Source organism: Labeo rohita, chromosome 13, assembly GCF_022985175.1.
Source record: "Labeo rohita strain BAU-BD-2019 chromosome 13, IGBB_LRoh.1.0, whole genome shotgun sequence".
In the NCBI taxonomy this organism is placed as follows: domain Eukaryota; kingdom Metazoa; phylum Chordata; class Actinopteri; order Cypriniformes; family Cyprinidae; genus Labeo; species Labeo rohita.
Window position 1 is genome coordinate 32,096,142 of NC_066881.1, and position 18,141 is coordinate 32,114,282.

An 18,141-nucleotide genomic window follows, 5' to 3' on the forward strand; every position below is an offset into this window, starting at 1 on the left:
GCACAAAATTTCAACATAAAATGTACAAACTTCGAGTTTGCAATAATTCCAATCAAACAGCAAGCAACATAACACAGTCATACTTACGAAATCAAATAAACTATTTTCCATTTTAAAGTAATCAAAAATAGTGCACAAATCACTGCTTTTATAGTACTTTTTTAGAGAGTCACTGTTTTCATCCAAAATTGTGAATTTAACTTGTGCGGACAGTTTGAATATCACATAAAACATTTGTGAATAAAGTTTCCATTCTGTATGTTCAAAACAATAAAATTGCATCTACCTAGGAAACTGGTGCAAAGTATCAATAATAAAAATGGAAGCTGACTTGCACCTCAGAGTGTGCAGACGAAAAACCATAACAAATGATGTCTTGTTATCTTGTGTTCAGATGTCTGATGTTTGGGAATGCATCGTGTGAGACAGTTCTGGGAGGTGATCATGCCAAATCGTTTTGATGACAGACTCTGGCTCAAGCATTTCAGGAGGATAACAACAACATTTGAGATGGTGTGCGATGAGATTGGTGTGCTGGAGAATCTCATGATCTGTTGAGGCAAAGTCACATGAGCTTTTTGTTGTGCATCAAGGAACTTCTTTGGTAAATGTGTTTGCGTCGTAAGTCTATGCACATGTTTTTAAGATTTTATGTACATATTTAGATTTTATGTGCATCTTTGTGTTTCTCTCCAGCATTTCTATGCATTTTCCCAAAATCTGCATTAAAGGAGTAATTCACTTTTGAAACAAAAATGTACAGATAATGTACTCACACCCATTGTCATCCAAGATGTTCATATCTTTCTTTCTTCAGTCGTTAAGAAATTATGTTTAAGAAAAACATTTCAGGAATTATCTCCATATAGTGGACTTCTATGGTGCCTGTGAGTTTGAACTTCCAAAATGCAGCTTCAAATGACTCTAAACGATCCCAGCTGAGGAATAAGGGTCTTATCTAGCAAAACTATCAGTCATTTTTGACAAATTGACAATTTATATATTTTTTAACCTCAAACTTGTAAGTTTGCGTGAACTCTGTTTTTTTCCGGTTCAATGCGGTCAAGACAGGGTATGTCAAAAAAAACTCCCATCTCGTTTTCTTCCCCAACTTCAGAATTGTCACTGCAGAAGTACCGACCCAGTGTTTACAAAGTGAACATACAAAGATCAAATGCTCTTTACAAAAAGGTAAAACAGCGATATTGAAGAAGAAAACGAGACGGGAGTTTCTCAACATAGCCTATCTGTATTGATTCGGATTACACAGACTGCGCATAACAGAGACGAGACAGGACAAGCATTTGAGGTTAAAAAGTATATAAACTGTCAATTTGTTTCGAAAATGACTGATCGTTTCACTAGGTAAAGGGTTTCTTTCTCGACTGGGATCATTTAGAGCCCTTTGAAGTTGCATTTAAACTGTATTTTGGAAGTTTAAACTTGGGGGCACCATTGATGTCCACTATATGGAGAAAATCCTTGAAATGTTTTCCTCAAGAAACATAAATTCTTATTGACTGAAAAAAGAAAGACATGAACATCTTGGATGACAAGGGGGTGAGTAAATTATCTGTAAATTTTTGTTCTGGTGAACTTGATCTGTTTTGTTCTGCAAGTGAACTTCTCTTTTAAGAACCAAGGGTTCCCAAACTTTTGAAGATGGTTATTTTAATAATTTCAGCTACTTTTCGTCTCATGGACTATATCTAAACATTTTTTATGTAAAATATTTTACTCAGGACAGTACTAAAATAACATGCATTTTGTATGATCTCTCTTACTTTGTTCAAATGATTCACATTTTCACAGATTCTGCAAGGGGTTCCCAAACTTTCACATGTCACTGTATTTGTATCATAAGTTTATGTGCACGTTTTCTTATTGGATAAAAATGTATCCATCTCAAAAAAGTTTTTATGCACATTTTTAGATTTTATGTGCAAATTGGTGTTTCCACTCAGCATTTTTTATGCATTAAAATACATGGATGGAATCATACCTACTGTAAACTTTCAGTGAATGGGGAAAAAAACAGCATGAACATTCCTATCTGGTCTCATGACGAAAACGTACCTGGGGTAACTTTTTCACGTGAAAGACGTGAAATGCATACCAATAAGTATATATCACTGCAATTTCCAACAGAAATGAACACTAGAGGTGGTAAAACAGCAAGCACTTGTAATCGTTTTCGCACACAGTTATGATTACAGTTCCATATGGACATGACAAGCTTGCTCGGTAGCTTAGCTGGCACGGAACTGGACTGGATGCAGAATCCTTGGGTGCGAATCCTGTGAAAACATGACTCATGCTGAAAGGTGAGAGATCGGAAAACAAGCTAAAACGGCATGCTTGCAATTGCATTTTTACGTCACATTCGCTTTTGTTCATACTATCGTGTAGATTTAGGTGTAGTGCAGATGACACATTATTTTAAAACGTCACGGAGCACTGGAGTTATAGCGCCACTCAATGGACATTTCAAGTCAGAACTGCAGTGACACATACAAAACCAACGTCACAAAACGTTCTACATGTACGTTCATCTGCTCCGGGGAAAAAAAAGAGACACTCTTTCAGCGACATTTCATATCGAATGTCACGAAATGTACATGGCGGTACGTATTTTGCATTCTGTGAAAAGTTCCCATAGGTACGTTCATGTCTGGTACTACCTTATTTGTTCACTTCCAGAACAAAAATGTACAGAAAATTTTATTCACCCCTTGTCATCGAAGATGTTCATGTCTTTCTTTCTTCTCTTGTACAGAAATTGTTTTTTTTTTAAGGAAACATTTCAGGATTTCTTTCCATATAGTGGACGATTTTGAAGTTGGAGGAGAAAATGAGACGGGAGTTTTTCGACCTACCCTAACTGTATTGAACCGGAATACACAGAGTTCATGCAGAACTAGACAAGATGAGCATTTGAGATCGTTTCGCTAGATAAAAAGCTTCTTCCTCAGCTGGGATCCATAGAGAATGGAGACTTAGAGCCATTTGAAGCTGCATTTAAACTGCATTTTGGAAGTTCAAACTCAGGGCACCATAGAAGTCCACTATATGAAGAGAAATCCTGAAATGTTTTCCTCAAAAAACATAATTTCTTTACGACTAAAGAAAGACATGAACATCTTGGATAACGAGGGAGTGAGTAAATTGTCTGTAAAGTTTTGTTCTGGAAGTGAACTACTCCTTTAAAAGTTTTTTACTCAAATTCAAATTGATGTAATAACATTTGTGCATTGATTCTGAGATTTTCTGAATGCATCTCATTAGGCTCGAGTATGTTTAAGGAACAGGAAGCATGCAGAGTACGGCTGTTTCGAAAGCATCCAGTGCCTTCTGCTGTTAGAAACTATGCTCAGAATCAATTTGAGAGAGAATTGCAATGCACACAATGAATAATTTCTTGATTCACAATGCATCGATTTGTCGTCGCAACCCCAGTACAGACGACAATGTTGTCAAAACAGTGTTCACATGGATCTGCAAAAAATGACTAAAAATGCTGTATTATGCATGCAAGGCCAGTAGTTGGTGACGTAACTTGGTAAATAAATACTATGCGTCAGTGCACACATGCATATCTATCCACGTTATTTTTCCAATAAAAGCAGGCACTGTCATTTGTAAATTTTATCTCATCTGCGTCCAGCTATTTTTAGTGGTACAAAACAACTTTTGCTTCCTGATATTGCAAATTGCTGTGTCTTGCCATATTTTTTAATGTATTATCTTAATTATGAACACACGCTGGTTTGTAGTGGAAACAGTTTTACCATTTACTGCATGTTGTTATTCTTCTCATTATTTCCCTATAGCTGCTAATGAAACAGAAGTAAGCCTATGGGCGTTGAACAATAATGTGGATGAAGAACACATAATACGCAAACACATAATGTCACAGTTTTCACAGACATGATAACGGTATCATTTTCAAAAACTTGCACTTTGAAGTCTGTTTTCTAAAGATTGCATTTACAGGCCACCAAACACCACTGTCGTGTAAATGAGCAGCCAAAACACAAAGTTTTCCATTTTTAGTTGAAAATGTTGTGTAAACACCCCCTAAAATGACATGCGGATGAATAAATGACAATGATGATGAATTTGTGTGAACTGCTCTTTTAAATTTCCTTTATGTGCATCTAACAAAACCGTCCATCTTTGTCAAAATCAGATCAACTCTAATAAGAGCCATGTGGAACAAACTGTGGAAGTCAAATGCTTAATGGAGAGATATAACGCTATCTATAGTTCTGGGCTGCGTTTGCTGCTTATCTTTAGACAGGAAACGCTGTAGTCGGAGGACTGACATCACTCAGGCTGGAGTGTGCATATGAACACCAATACACACTAACTGAAGCGATCACTAACCAGGAGCCTCCTGTCTGGAGTTTCTCTGGCCCAGCAGGGTAAGGCTTTACAGGATTTACTCAACAGATATTAAATCAAACAGAATTATTCGGAGCCCTTAGGAACGTGCAGTTGTAAATCTGGTCAAATGTTCAGCAGAATAAAAGATATTAAATCCAAGACTTCTCTTTAACCCACTTCTCGCTGAGGTCAGCCATAACTTCCACGCATATTAGTTACTTATCACTTACAAATGCTTTTATTCCACCGGTTAATTTATCACTGCTTGAAATGCAATACATCCGGCTATGCTGAAAAAAATCATTTCATACACATAATCAAGTCCCAGTGGTTCTCAACTGGGGTTTCCGTTCTGACATGCAGCAAAGAAAAAAAAACACTACATGCGAATAATAAAATACAACTACAGAGTACAAAAAGACAGATAGATGAGCGTTAAAGGAGAAGTCCACTTCTAAAACAAAGATTCACATATAATGTACTCACCCCCTTGTCATCCAAGATGTTCATGTCCTTCTTTCTTCAGTCGAAATTATGTTTTTGAGGAAAACATTTTAGCATTTTTCTCCATATAATGGACTGATATGATGCCCCAGTTTTGAACTTCCAAAATGCAGTTTAAATGCAGATTCAAACGATCCCAAATGCGGTTGTAAATGATCTCAGCCAAGGCAGAAGGGTCTTATCTAGTGAAACAATCAGTTATTTTCATAAAAATAATACAATTTATATACTTTTTAATATCAAACACTCGTCTTGTCTTACTCTGCCCGGACTGTTTTTGTTCTGGTTCATGACAGTTAGGGTATGTCAAAAAAACTCCCATCTCATGTTCTCCCTCAACTTCAAAATCATCCTATATCGCTGTTTTATCTTTTTTGTTAAGGGTGTTTGATCTTCTTTGCATGTTCACTTTGCAAAGACTGGGTCGGTACTTCTGTAGTGATGTAGGATGATTTTTAAATGATTTCTGAAGTTGAGGGAGAAAATACGATTGGAGTTCTTCGACATACCTTGACTCTCTTGAGGCAGAATACACAGAACTCAGGGAGAGAAAGGCAAGACGAACGTTTGAGATTAAAAAGTATTTAAATTGTATTTTTTTAAATTAAAACAACCAATCGTTTCGCGAGATAAGACCCTTCTTCCTCGGCTGGGATCGTTTACAACTGCATTTGGGATCGTTTAAAGCCGCATTTAAACTGCATTTTGGAAGTTCAAAATCGGGGCACCATATCAGTCCATTATATGGAGAAAAATCCTGAAATGTTTCCCTCAAAAAACATAATTTCTTTATGTTAATAAATAATAATTAACATAAAGATAATTAACATAAATTAATTTCCCCCACCCCAATTATTTATTAATTTGCATAATTCGTAATGAATGTATAGTGTCACAATCAATCAATCAATCAATCATTACATAACTTTTTCAATACAAATAAGCTCAAATCCTGACTATACCTGAACGACTCTGCTTGCACTCATTCACGTGATCGGTCGATATGACAGGCAAACCCTCCTGGTAGTGTGATATAGTGTCATTTCTAATGATGCTTTGACTCCGAGTACCGGCAACATGTGAGAAGTGCCGGTACGCACTGAAAAGTGCCAGTACACAGGAGGCTAAAATACAGAAGTGCTGTATTTTTGACACCGTACCGGTGCGTACCGGCCCACTTCAAGCACTGATTATATGTCAGTCTTTGTTTTGGAAGTGGACTTCTCCTTTAAAATGTACAGAGAAAATGCAAGAACAGGAAGTACAAACAAGGCAGTAAAAATATAAAACGCCATATGCAGACTGAGTATGATTAAAAACACTGAGCATGTTCTGCCAATTTGCAAGTCCTGGTTGTTTAAACAGCATTTGTGATTATGGGTTTGATTATAATGTCACATCAGTATTGACAGTAATTAGGCAGGTCATTTTAAATGGTTCTCCCAGCCTCTAGAGGGATCATATGATCTACTTTTTGTCCTGTCACTCAGCCAAAACATACGTGACCTCAATATTTCCAGCCTGCCGTCTATGTACGGCTCATTCAAAGGCGTCGATAGCATTTAAAACCCATATAACAGAGAAAGGTCAACAGAGTCAGACTCATCTGACAACACTGATAATTGACAGAACAGACATCATTCCAAATGAGGTTAACCAAGCAGTAAACGAATGACTAGTAAAACACAGGCCCAGCCATTCAGGCTGCTTTGGGTATCAAGATCTTGTCCTATATATATAAACTTCAAGCCATAAAACAAAAAAGGACATCTTACCAGAAACTTCTTGACTTGGGTCATTCCTGTTTTGCAGCACCATTTGAGCTCTGTATGCAAGATAATAAATAAATAAAAGGTCATTTTAATTATTTCTAATTTCACTTTCTGCTCCTAAACTGTATTCATTATAACTTGATTATTTATACAGTGGTAAGAAAACAAACAAGATTGAGATAAAGAGCTCAAATTAGTCCTTACTCATTTTATAAAACATGATGAAACGTTTTTGAGTCCAACAAACCAACTAAACCACATAAAACTTCACAGACGTACATGCAATCCATTGCTAATTCTTACATGTTTGTGCTGTTGATTTCCCTCCAAATGATGCCATGATGTCACTTCCTGTATGATGATGTCATTAAAGATTAAAGCTTTTAATATTTAAAGGGATTTTACAAAATACTAACAGGGTTAAAAGTGATTTTGAGTGTTTAATAATTAAAACAATATTCACAAGAAAACACGTTTTGCTTGAAACCTTCTGATTAGGAAAAATGACAAACAAATGTCGACCTACAGTTATAAAACATTAAAATTCACTTCTATTTTTCACTTTTTTGTGGAATAGTCACAGATAAGGGTATATAAAGTAAATAATACGATCTTTTAATATTGTGAGATTCGTATTGTATTCAGTGTATATATTTGATGGGGATATGAGATATACTGCATAGTATGTTTATCCCATTTCAATTTCTTTTAAAACCATTAGAATGGGAAATATCGGCGTTTGAGGCTTTATGGTCTTCCATTTATTTAATTATGATTTTTATCATATATATAGTACTGTAAGCCTTTTTTAATTAGCTGGACCCAAAAAATAAATAAAAAAAAATGTTTATTAATAATAATAATTAAATAAAATAATCATAACAATTTTATGATACCAAATATTGGCAGTTTTTCCATTTTAATTATGATTTTGACCATATTATTTTGTACTGTAAGCCTTTTTTTTATTAATTGGACCCAAAAATAAAATAAAATAAAATAAACCATAATTTTCTGATACAAAATACTGGCAAACAGTTTTTTGCCATTTTAATTATGATTTTGACCATATTGTTTTGTACTGTAAGGCTTTTTTTTAATTAGCTGGACTCAAAAAATAAAATAAAATAATAAAACAGTAAAACAAAATAAAATAAATATAGCATGATTTTTATGATACAAAATATTGGCAAACAGTTTTTCGCAATTTTAATTATGATTTTGACCATATTATTTCTTACGGCAAGCCTTTTGTCTGGGAGTTGCCAACATGGTCCCAGAGTAACCTAACTTGCCTCAGAAGCTGACTTGGCTTTAACACAAGTATTTCATTATTATCTCATGAACCCCTGCGGTTCCATTAAGAACCTCTAGGGGTTTGCAAACACCTAGTCCCTGACCTAGACCTCTGAAAGAAAATTAGAGGTACCAATGAAGAGAGAGACACACAGAAAGAGAGAGAGAGCCAGCTGCCACATGTCCGCTATTAGCTAAGTGCTGGTGTTTATGGTCTGCACTGTGTTGCTCTTAAGTGGAGATTATGTCACTAACCAGCTCGAGATGGGGAAGCACTTCACACTGGGGTAAACAGTAACCAGGCAATGAAAGGCCGTCCACTGCCGTGACCCTCAACCGCAAGGAGCACGCATGACTGGACCGTTCCCATATGGAAAAAACGTCACTCCTAAAGAACTACAACTGCACTGGTCTGTTATTGTTGGAAAGAGACAATTTTATGATGTTGAATTAAGATGGTCATTTTTATGTTAAAAATTACATCCCAGTTTAATTTACAGAGACAACTGAAAAAAAAGTCTCTTTGGTTTACCAAAGCTGCATTTATTTGATCAAAAATACAGTAAAAACAGTAATATTGTGAAATATTTTTTACAATTTAAAATACCAGTTTTCTTTTTGAATATATCGTAAATGTAATTTATTCCTGTGATGCAAAGCTGAATTTTCAGCATCACTGCTCCAGTCTTTAGTCACATGATCCTTCAGAAATCATTCTAATATGCTGATTTGCTGCTGAATGATGATTTTTTCATCATTCTTTGATGAAACGAAAAGTCTTTGCTGTTACTTTTGATCAATTTAATGCATCCTTGCTGAATAAAACAATTCATTTCTTTAAAAAAGAGGCAGTGTATTTGTAAAACATTTGTAGTTTTCCATTCATTTGAGGTTTTATTCAAGTCTGCAGCACAAATGGCGCAGGGCGGGCCACACACTGATTTCTGTTCTTCTTTGTTCACTACCAAAAAGTTGGATGTTGGGTATAACTCCACACAGACACAGCAAACAGTCCAACGCAGGCCGTACCAAGAGGCATTTTTGTGTTTTTGCGTGACTGAAGTTCATATAAAAAGACTTTGTCTCATAATTTGCTTGGTTTGGATGTCATCCATCAGCGAGGGGTTTTTATTTGGTGCTTTTGGTGTGACGGACTGAACCTTCACTCACAAGCCCTTTCAATATGGTTCACATTTCTCAGCTCATACTAAATGCACCATGAATCATCTGTCGTCATAATCACTGAATACAGGCTATTGATCTGCATAAACACACTTGCATCCTCAAGGGCTAGACTTCTATCACATTCACGAAGTCAGACCGCTGACAAAATGAATGCTGAAACCGTAGACAATTGAAAGCGCTCGGCGGAAAACTCTAATTTCTCTTGCTCGTGAATCTATGCGGCAGACTTCCATTTGCTAACCATTAAATAAGCCAGATTGAGATCATCTTCCAAACCGACGTCTGCCTGTCCTCCGCTGAAGTTCAAACCACACAGTCGTCGAGTCGAATGGATTTATAGCTGCTGCGTTTCGGGCTCATCAAAGGAAACGAGGGGGAAAGAGTCTTACGAGAAGTCAACACTTCTCACGAGCCATTTTACTGACACGATTCTGAATGAAACAGGATATTCAACGTGATTTCAAGTGGAACAATGAATTGTGCCCAAAAAGAGCAGGAACATGCATTAAGAAAGTAAACAGGGCCGATTTTGATGTCTGTTGACTTTAGCAGTTGCGATCATGCATGCAGAAATCCAAATGAAACAAGGAGCGCTGACGTCGTTGACAGACACAGCGAATGTGTCACCGACATCATCAATCATTTTTGATGATGTTTATTCGGCCAACACAAACGCTTCAGTTCACGAGTGCTATGGAACATGTTGGCATTCATAACCCGCATGTCCCTTCACTTTTGTTACCCCAAAGGTTATTAGGTTCAGATGGGCCCTTGTGAAAAAAGAAGTGCACTTCATAGTGCTGAATGTGCTCTTGTAGTCTACTTCAAATCTTAACAGTGTATTTTTAAAACACTGTACTGATAATGCAATACTAATTAATTAAAAGGCCAAATGTACTTGAAGACAGTTTCATGACATATATTTCTCAAAGGAGAAGTCCACTTCCAAAACAAAGGTTCACAAATGTGACCCTGGACCACAAAACCAGTCAAAAGGATAAATTTTTCGAAATTGAGATTTATACATCATCGGAAAGCTAAATAAATAAGCTTTCCATGGATGTATGGTTTGTTAGGATATGACAATACTTGGCTGAGATACAACTATTTAAATATGTGGAAAATACACAGAGTTCAGGGAGAGTAAAACAAGACGAGCGTTTGAGATTTAAAAGTATTTAAATTGTATTTTTTGAATGAAAATAACAGATCGTTTCGCTAGATAAGACCCTTCTTCCTGTAGAGCCTTTTGAAGCCGCATTTAAACTGCATTTTGGATGTTCAAACTCGGGGCACCATATCAGTCTATTATATGGACAAAAATGTAAAAAACATAACTTTTTACAACTGAAGAAAGAAAGAAAGAAAGACATGAACATCCTGGATGACAAGGGGGTGAGTACATTATATGTGAATCTTTGTTTGGGAAGTGGACTTCTCCTTTAACACACTTAAGTGCACTTTTTAAAAGTGATGTTAACTTTGAGTTTTTACTTTAAAATACATTGTAAACCATTGTTTTAATAATCTTTTGATGTGGTTTAAAGATGTACACTGTCATTTTTGTATCACTGAGAAAGGAGAAATGTTGCCTTGAAAGTTAGATAAAATAAAAAGGGGTTATATTTTAAAATATACAAAGCTAATGTTTATTTTATTTAAAGCAACTGAATTGTCTTTGTTAATAATTTACTCTAGTAAAAAAGTAATAGATTTAAAATGCATTTATTTAAGCCTATTACCACATTTACTGACATATTGCTTGAGACTTACTGATATAGAAATTGTAATTAAACTTTATTTGGAGTACTACTTGTGCACAATGCACATTTCTTAATATTAAGCCTAAAATATGTTTTAATGTCACTATTGATGAGGATTGCATGATCTTTAAATATTTATCTTTACATTTATGTTTCGGTATACTACACTGGGAAAACAACTATTACAACAACTAATTTTGTGCTTAATGCACTTTAATCATGCAGAAGTAGTGCTGAGGTTCAACTAAAGATATACTTTAGAATATTTGATTGTGCTAAAGTGGAACTATTTCAAGTATACTTCAGGTACACTTTAAATATCTTGCATTTAAAAACTGAAATTATACACAGATCATACGATCCTTATTAATAGTGATATTAAAACACATTTTAGGCATAATATTAAGAAATGTTAATTGTGCAATAAAGAAATACTGCAAATAAAGATTAATTATAATTTTATATCAGTAAGTCTTAAGTGATATGTCAATATCCTAATGGATTTAAAGTATACTTAGTATGAAATAAGTGCATTTTAAATAAATTATGACAGTTTTTGTTGTTGTTTATATACTGTTATATATTATGTGTATTATTATATTATGTCATAAATGTTTACAAGGACATTTGGCAGTACACTTTAAGTGTACCCTATTGAAAAATAAATATGCTTAATTGTATTAAAAATATACTTATTTCATTTCAGAATACATTCTAAATTAAGTCATTTCATGCTTTAATCAAGCACAAACGTAATGCACTACAAATTAATTTGTAAAATAGCATACTTTTTATAAATGCATTTGGGGAAGGATGCATTTATCCATCTTCAACAGCTTCAAGTTTTATGCACTTTTGTGTTCTTTACAGGCCGTTTCACATAATGTCACCAAAATACATGTGAAGTTGCTGAGTGAATTCTGCATTTCAAACTTGAAATACAAGAGTGGATATTTAAAGTGTACTTAAGTATACTTGGAATAGTTCCACTTTAGCACAAACAAGTATATTTAATACAGCTTCAGTTGAACTTCAGCACAACTAAAATGCATTTAGTACAAAATTAGTTGTTCCAATTTAACAGACTTTAAGTATACCAATTTATAGTGTGCCATAAATATATTTAGTTATACTAAAGTACACCCAAATAAATTGTGCTTAATTATACTATTTTTGCACTAGGTAACTAATAGAAGTAATCATGAAATTACAAATAAAGATGCATATGACCTACTTCAGCGGGCCTGAAAAGAACTCATTTTACTCTAAACACATTTTAAATACACTTAAACTATAATACATTTTCATTTAATTGCAACTAACATGCACTGAAGTGTCTGAAAACATTAAATTCTGTTTGCACTTTGAAGTATATTAGTTTTGTAATTAAGAATACTAAGTGTACTTGTTTTCCACAAGGGGGGCTGAGTGTCCCCCTGTACAGCTTGTTTTTCCATCAGTGGTGGTTGGTTGCAGTTAGCGTTGGGCTGGATTGAGGTGTTGAGCCCAGCTGTGTGCGCTGCAGACGGTGCCAGCGAGAGCCTGGACGTCCGCCTAGAACCACAAGCGCTGACGGGCCTGCGCCTCTGTCAACCTGGAGCCCAGGACAAAGCACCTTTTCAGCACTCGCTCTCCCTCAGACTGACTTTTTTCCCCTCTGCTTTGGCCCAGTCATCTCCAGGAGTTTGGAAAAAAATTGGATTTATAATTACCATGATTTCCATTACAACTTTCATCCTGCACTGACTGATGGGTAAGGATGGCGGTGTTGAAGACATGCCTTTCAGATCAGCATCACTTCTTAAAGAAATAGTTCACACAAAATGCAAATTCAGTCATTATCCTCATAATTTACCCCCTTATGGTGTTCCAATATATATATATATATATATATATATATATATATAGGTGCATCTCAATAAATTAGAATGTCATGGAAAAGTTAATTTATTTCAGTAATTCAACTCAAATTGTGAAACTTGTGAATTAAATAAATCCAGTGCACACAGACTGAAGTAGTTTAAGTCTTTTGTTCTTTTAATTGTGATGATTTTGGCTCACATTTAACAAAAACCCACCAATTCACTATCTCAACAAATTAAAATATGGTGACATGCCAATCAGCTCAATTCAACTCAAAACACCTGCAAAGGTTTCCTGAGAGACAATCATTGACACCCTTCACAAGGAGGGTAAGCCACAAACATTCATTGCCAAAGAAGCTGGCTGTTCACGGAGTGTTGTATCCAATCATGTTAACAGAAAGTTGAGTGGAAGGAAAAACTGTGGAAGAAAAAGATGCACAACCAACCGAGAGAACCGCAGCCTTGAGAGGCTTGTCAAGCAAAATCGATTCAAGAATTTGGGTGAACCTCACAAAGAATGGACTGAGGCTGGGGTCAAGGAATCAAGAGCCACCACACACAAACGTGTCAAGGAATTTGGCTACAGTTGTTGTATTCTTCTTGTTAAGCCACTCCTGAACCACAGACAACATCAGAGGCGTCTTACCTGGGCTAAAGAGAAGAAGAAATGGACTGCTGCCCAGTGGTCCAAAGTCCTCTTTTCAGATGAGAGCAAGTTTTGTATTGCACTTTTCATTTGGAAACCAAGGTCCTAGAGTCTGGAGGAAGGGTGGAGCTCATAGCCCAATTTGCTTGAAGTCCAGTGTTGAGTTTCCACAGTCTGTGATGATTTGGGGTGCAATGTCATATGCACCCATTTACCAAGAAATTTTAGAGCACTTCATGCTTCCTTTTTCCTTATTAGCTTTTTAAAGATGCTGATTTCATTTTCCATTTGGCACCTGCCCACACTGCCAAAAGCACCAAAAGTTGGTTAAATGACCATGGTGTTGGTGTGCTTGACTGGCCAGCAAACTCACCAGACCTGAACCCCATAGAGAATCTATGAGAACCTGGGCTTCCATACCACCTCAGCAGTGCCACAGACTGATCACCTTCATGCCATGCCGAATTGAGGCAGTAATTAAAGCGAAAGGAGTACATATACAGTAAATGAACATACTTTCCAGAAGGCCAACAATTCACTAAAAATGTTTTTTTATTGGTCTTATGAAGTATTCTAATTTGTTGAGATAGTGAATTGGTGGGTTTTTGTTAAATGTGAGCCAAAATCATCACAATTAAAAGAACCAAAGACTTAAACTACTTCAGTCTGTGTGCACTGAATTTATTTAATACACGAGTTTCACAATGTGAGTTGAATTACTGAAATAAATGAACTTTTCCACGACATTCTAATTTATTGAGATGTACCTGTATATGTATATATTAGTAATGTAAATATGTTAAAAAAAATGTTTTTACTATTTAAAATAACTATTTTCTGTTATTTTATATATATATATATATATATATATATATATATATATATATATATTGTATTTTCTGTTTGAATAATAATAATAAAAGCATGAGGGTGAATAAAGGATGACAGAATACATTTTTTGCATGAGTTATTCTTTCTATACCCTTAGGAAAATTCTATTTTTCAATTACAAAACAGGTTACTGTGAACTTTTTGTTGTTGTTGTTGTTGTTGGCTACTCTGTTTTAGCCAAGGGCACTTGAACAGAAAGAAGAAGCAATACAAAGAGGTAAAGAAAGTTAGGGGGCGATGATAGCTGGAAACTGGAATCAGCGTTTCTTGCCAGGACAAGATGGGAGAAGTTCTTGTCCTCACAGGTAGTCGGCACTGAGTCACAGCCAGGAAGAAAACTGATTTAATTACATTCTAACCCCAAGACAAGCACAGACATTCCTGAGCGTTTGGAAGGGCAGCTCCTTCAACCTGCAGCCGGCAAGCTAATTATCCACACAATAGACACTGTGTCCAGGTAAATGACTTTAGATATTGAGAATTAGCTAAGGGAAAAATTGCAGGGAACAAGAGCGGGAAAGAGGTCATCTTTCTCTTATAAGGTGTTGGATCAACCTTATGTTGTGCGCTTGGGATTCTTTGGCTCGTCTGCTTTCCCGCTCAAATGTGTAGCTTTCTCTGATCCGCAAGCTAGAGACTAATTAAGTCATGCTAAAAAGCTGCCTTGCAGCCAGTAAATATCACTCAAAAATTATATAAAAATATAACATAATATAATAATATAAAAAGCTGCATAGGAAACCAAATTAGGAATCAAGTACCAGTTTTATTTTAGAGCTGCTAAAAATTTCATGATTTATGAATCTTAAAAAAGACTTATTGGTGGTCACTGCAGATCTTAAAAACTTACAGAATGTATGAAATTTTCTAAATTCATTTCAAGTTTTGTTGCAATAAAAATGGTCCTTTAATTAAACAATGACATTACTGGACACACACGTGCGCATTTCCAGACTATGTCAGTGTAAAAGAAAATACTTTTTTTTTACATAAAACAATTGCTAAACAATTGCCAAAATATTTCACTGGAAACCAAGGTGATGCATTTCTCACCGTTGATGCACAATTCTGTATTATTAATGTTCAAAGCATCACGTTTCACCTCAAGATATGAGGAAAACCCCAGGCCAAGAGCATCAGAGCCCTGATGAACTGCTCATCTGCTCATTTTCAATTAAACCTCATTTATGAGGCTGCGCTTCTTTATGGCTGCTTTTATTGGCTGACTTTATGACAGTAGCTGCACATCTGCTAACCCTCTTAAACTTCAGAGACTCTATTGACAACTTAAGCCCTGTGGAGATACACAAGCTTTAGTATCGAACTTAAACGCTAATAATAAACCTTCGAGGTGACTCTGAGGGTGAGCATGTACAGTACCTACCTCAACATAAAGCTTTCACAATTCTCATGTAGACGATCTCTGCACTGAAGAAACTATAAACGAGGTGCAATTTATGAGCAACAAGAACCTTTAACGATTTGCTTGAAAAGTACATAATTTCTGTCACACCAAACAGAACTGCTAAAATAATCATTGTTTAAATGTGACCTATTATGCCTAGGGATGCTCATTTTAACCGGTTAACCGTTAACCGACAGAAATAATTTTTACAGATTAATACAATCATTTAAACGATTTAAAAGGTAATTTAATTTTTTTTTCAGTAATTTATCAAAATGTTTGATGGATGGTTATAATAAAATAAACTTATAATAAACATAAATCACCTAGGCCTATATCTTTAAGTCGTATTTTACTATTAGGCGTTTGAAAAGTGGAAGTGTCCAGTAGTTGTGAAAAATAACTTCCACTGTATTCTGTATAAATGGCAATGCCCATAGCACGTGATTTATAAATGAACAATTTATCATAGGTGTTTCATTCAAACATATTAACCACAGTTTCCAAACATTATTAGGGTATGACGAAACGAGGAAAAATGTTGTCATGATATTCCAACGTATATTTAATGATTTAAATGGAAGCGCACAAGCAATGCTGCGTATGTATTCACAATACTTTTTATTTAAAAAAAAAAAATGCAAGAATAGCATACAAACAACATATCACATTAAAGAGCAATAAAATCAGGCAAGCTTATACATCTAATAAAACATTAACCACGACTAGACTGCACAAATTAAACAGTAATGTTAGCATTGCTTTTGTGCATTAACTTTACTTTCCGATATACAATCGTCACGTATTAGATCAAATTGGAGTTGTTCAAATAAATTTATATTTTTCATCCCAGAGTTATTCAAAAATAACTGGTTTTACCATCTTAAACGTGAATAGCAATTATACTGGAGATAACACTGGAGATGAATCATAGTGAACCATACCATCACAGATCAATCATACCATCACTGTGCAATAATAAAAACAATAATATTAAAAAAAATAATAATTAAAACAGTATATGAAGAGTTCAGATGCAAAAGCCTCTAAATCCATCTGACACTTTTCTTTAATACAGGCATTTTTATCAGTCTCCTATGTATAGGTTTCTGATTGAGCTGAGGCTGGGTTTAGTGAGTTTCAAGTAAAAGTATTTGATGGACGTATACTATGTGTCGAGACCATTCACTCAGTATCATTATCTCATTTTTGACCGAGGTGGCTTTTAGAAGGTTTTACATCTGAACTCTTCATATATATTCTGAGTAATTCTCCAGCGGTAACGTGTGCAGCCGCGGGCAGATTTTCATCAGTTATCTCATGACTGTCTTAATATCAACAGTGCTTACAAACGGCTTGCTTACATAATGTTTTACGTTAAACTGGAGGTTTACACATGCGGTAGGGTATCTTCTAATGTTAAATAGATTCTTTTAACTGATAATCTGCCCGTGGCTGCACGTTAACTGCTGGAGAAATTCTCAGAATATACACTGTTCTAATTTTATATTTAATGTTGTTTTTATTATTGCACAATGTAATATTGTTATCATAATAACACCTGCTGAGCGCCGATTTTATTGCTCTTTAATGTGACATCTTGTTCGTATGCTATTCCTGCATTTTTTAGATAAAAAGCTGGTCTGTTTCTGAAGTATTGTGCATACATATGCAGCATGGCTTGTGCGCTTCCGTTTAAATCACAAAATATGCGTTTGAATAACATGACAACATGTTTCCTTGTTTCGTCATACTCGATTAATGATTGGAAACTGTGGTTAATATGTTTTGATGAAACATCTATGATGAATTATTCATTAATAAATCACAACACACTCCACTACAGCAGGAGTTATTTTACACAACTACTCAACGCTTCCGGTTTTCGAACACGGACCGTGAAAAAGGCCTATGGTAGCATTAGCAACATCAGCCTTACAGAGTACCAAGAAGCTCTTTCAGAAAGGCAGTTTGGAAAACAATTGCATGATTGAGCTTACTTTGATTGAGCTGACTTTCACACACAAAGTGTCGGCACTGATCGCTAAACATATAGGGGACTTCCATTTTTTGGAAATCTGGAATCGCATGTTCAGAGAGATTTTGAGAGTTTATTATGTATTGGTTTCATAAAAAAAAATGAGTGAGTGGATGTTTACCATTATAGGCTAAGTGATTATTGCTGATTATAATAGGTCCCCTTTAAGACAATTGCTTTACTGTTGTATTACTAGTTTTCTAAAATGTTGTTTAAATATGAAAATCTTATAAAATATGTGATCATTTGCATACATTTTCACAACTGAAATGAATGTTAGTGCTTCTGAAGTGGAGACTTCTGGCTCAGTTAATGGGAAATAACTCATTTTGAGAAAATGGCCTTTAAAGTTATGTATTGTAACTGAAATCTACAGAAGTAAATAGATAA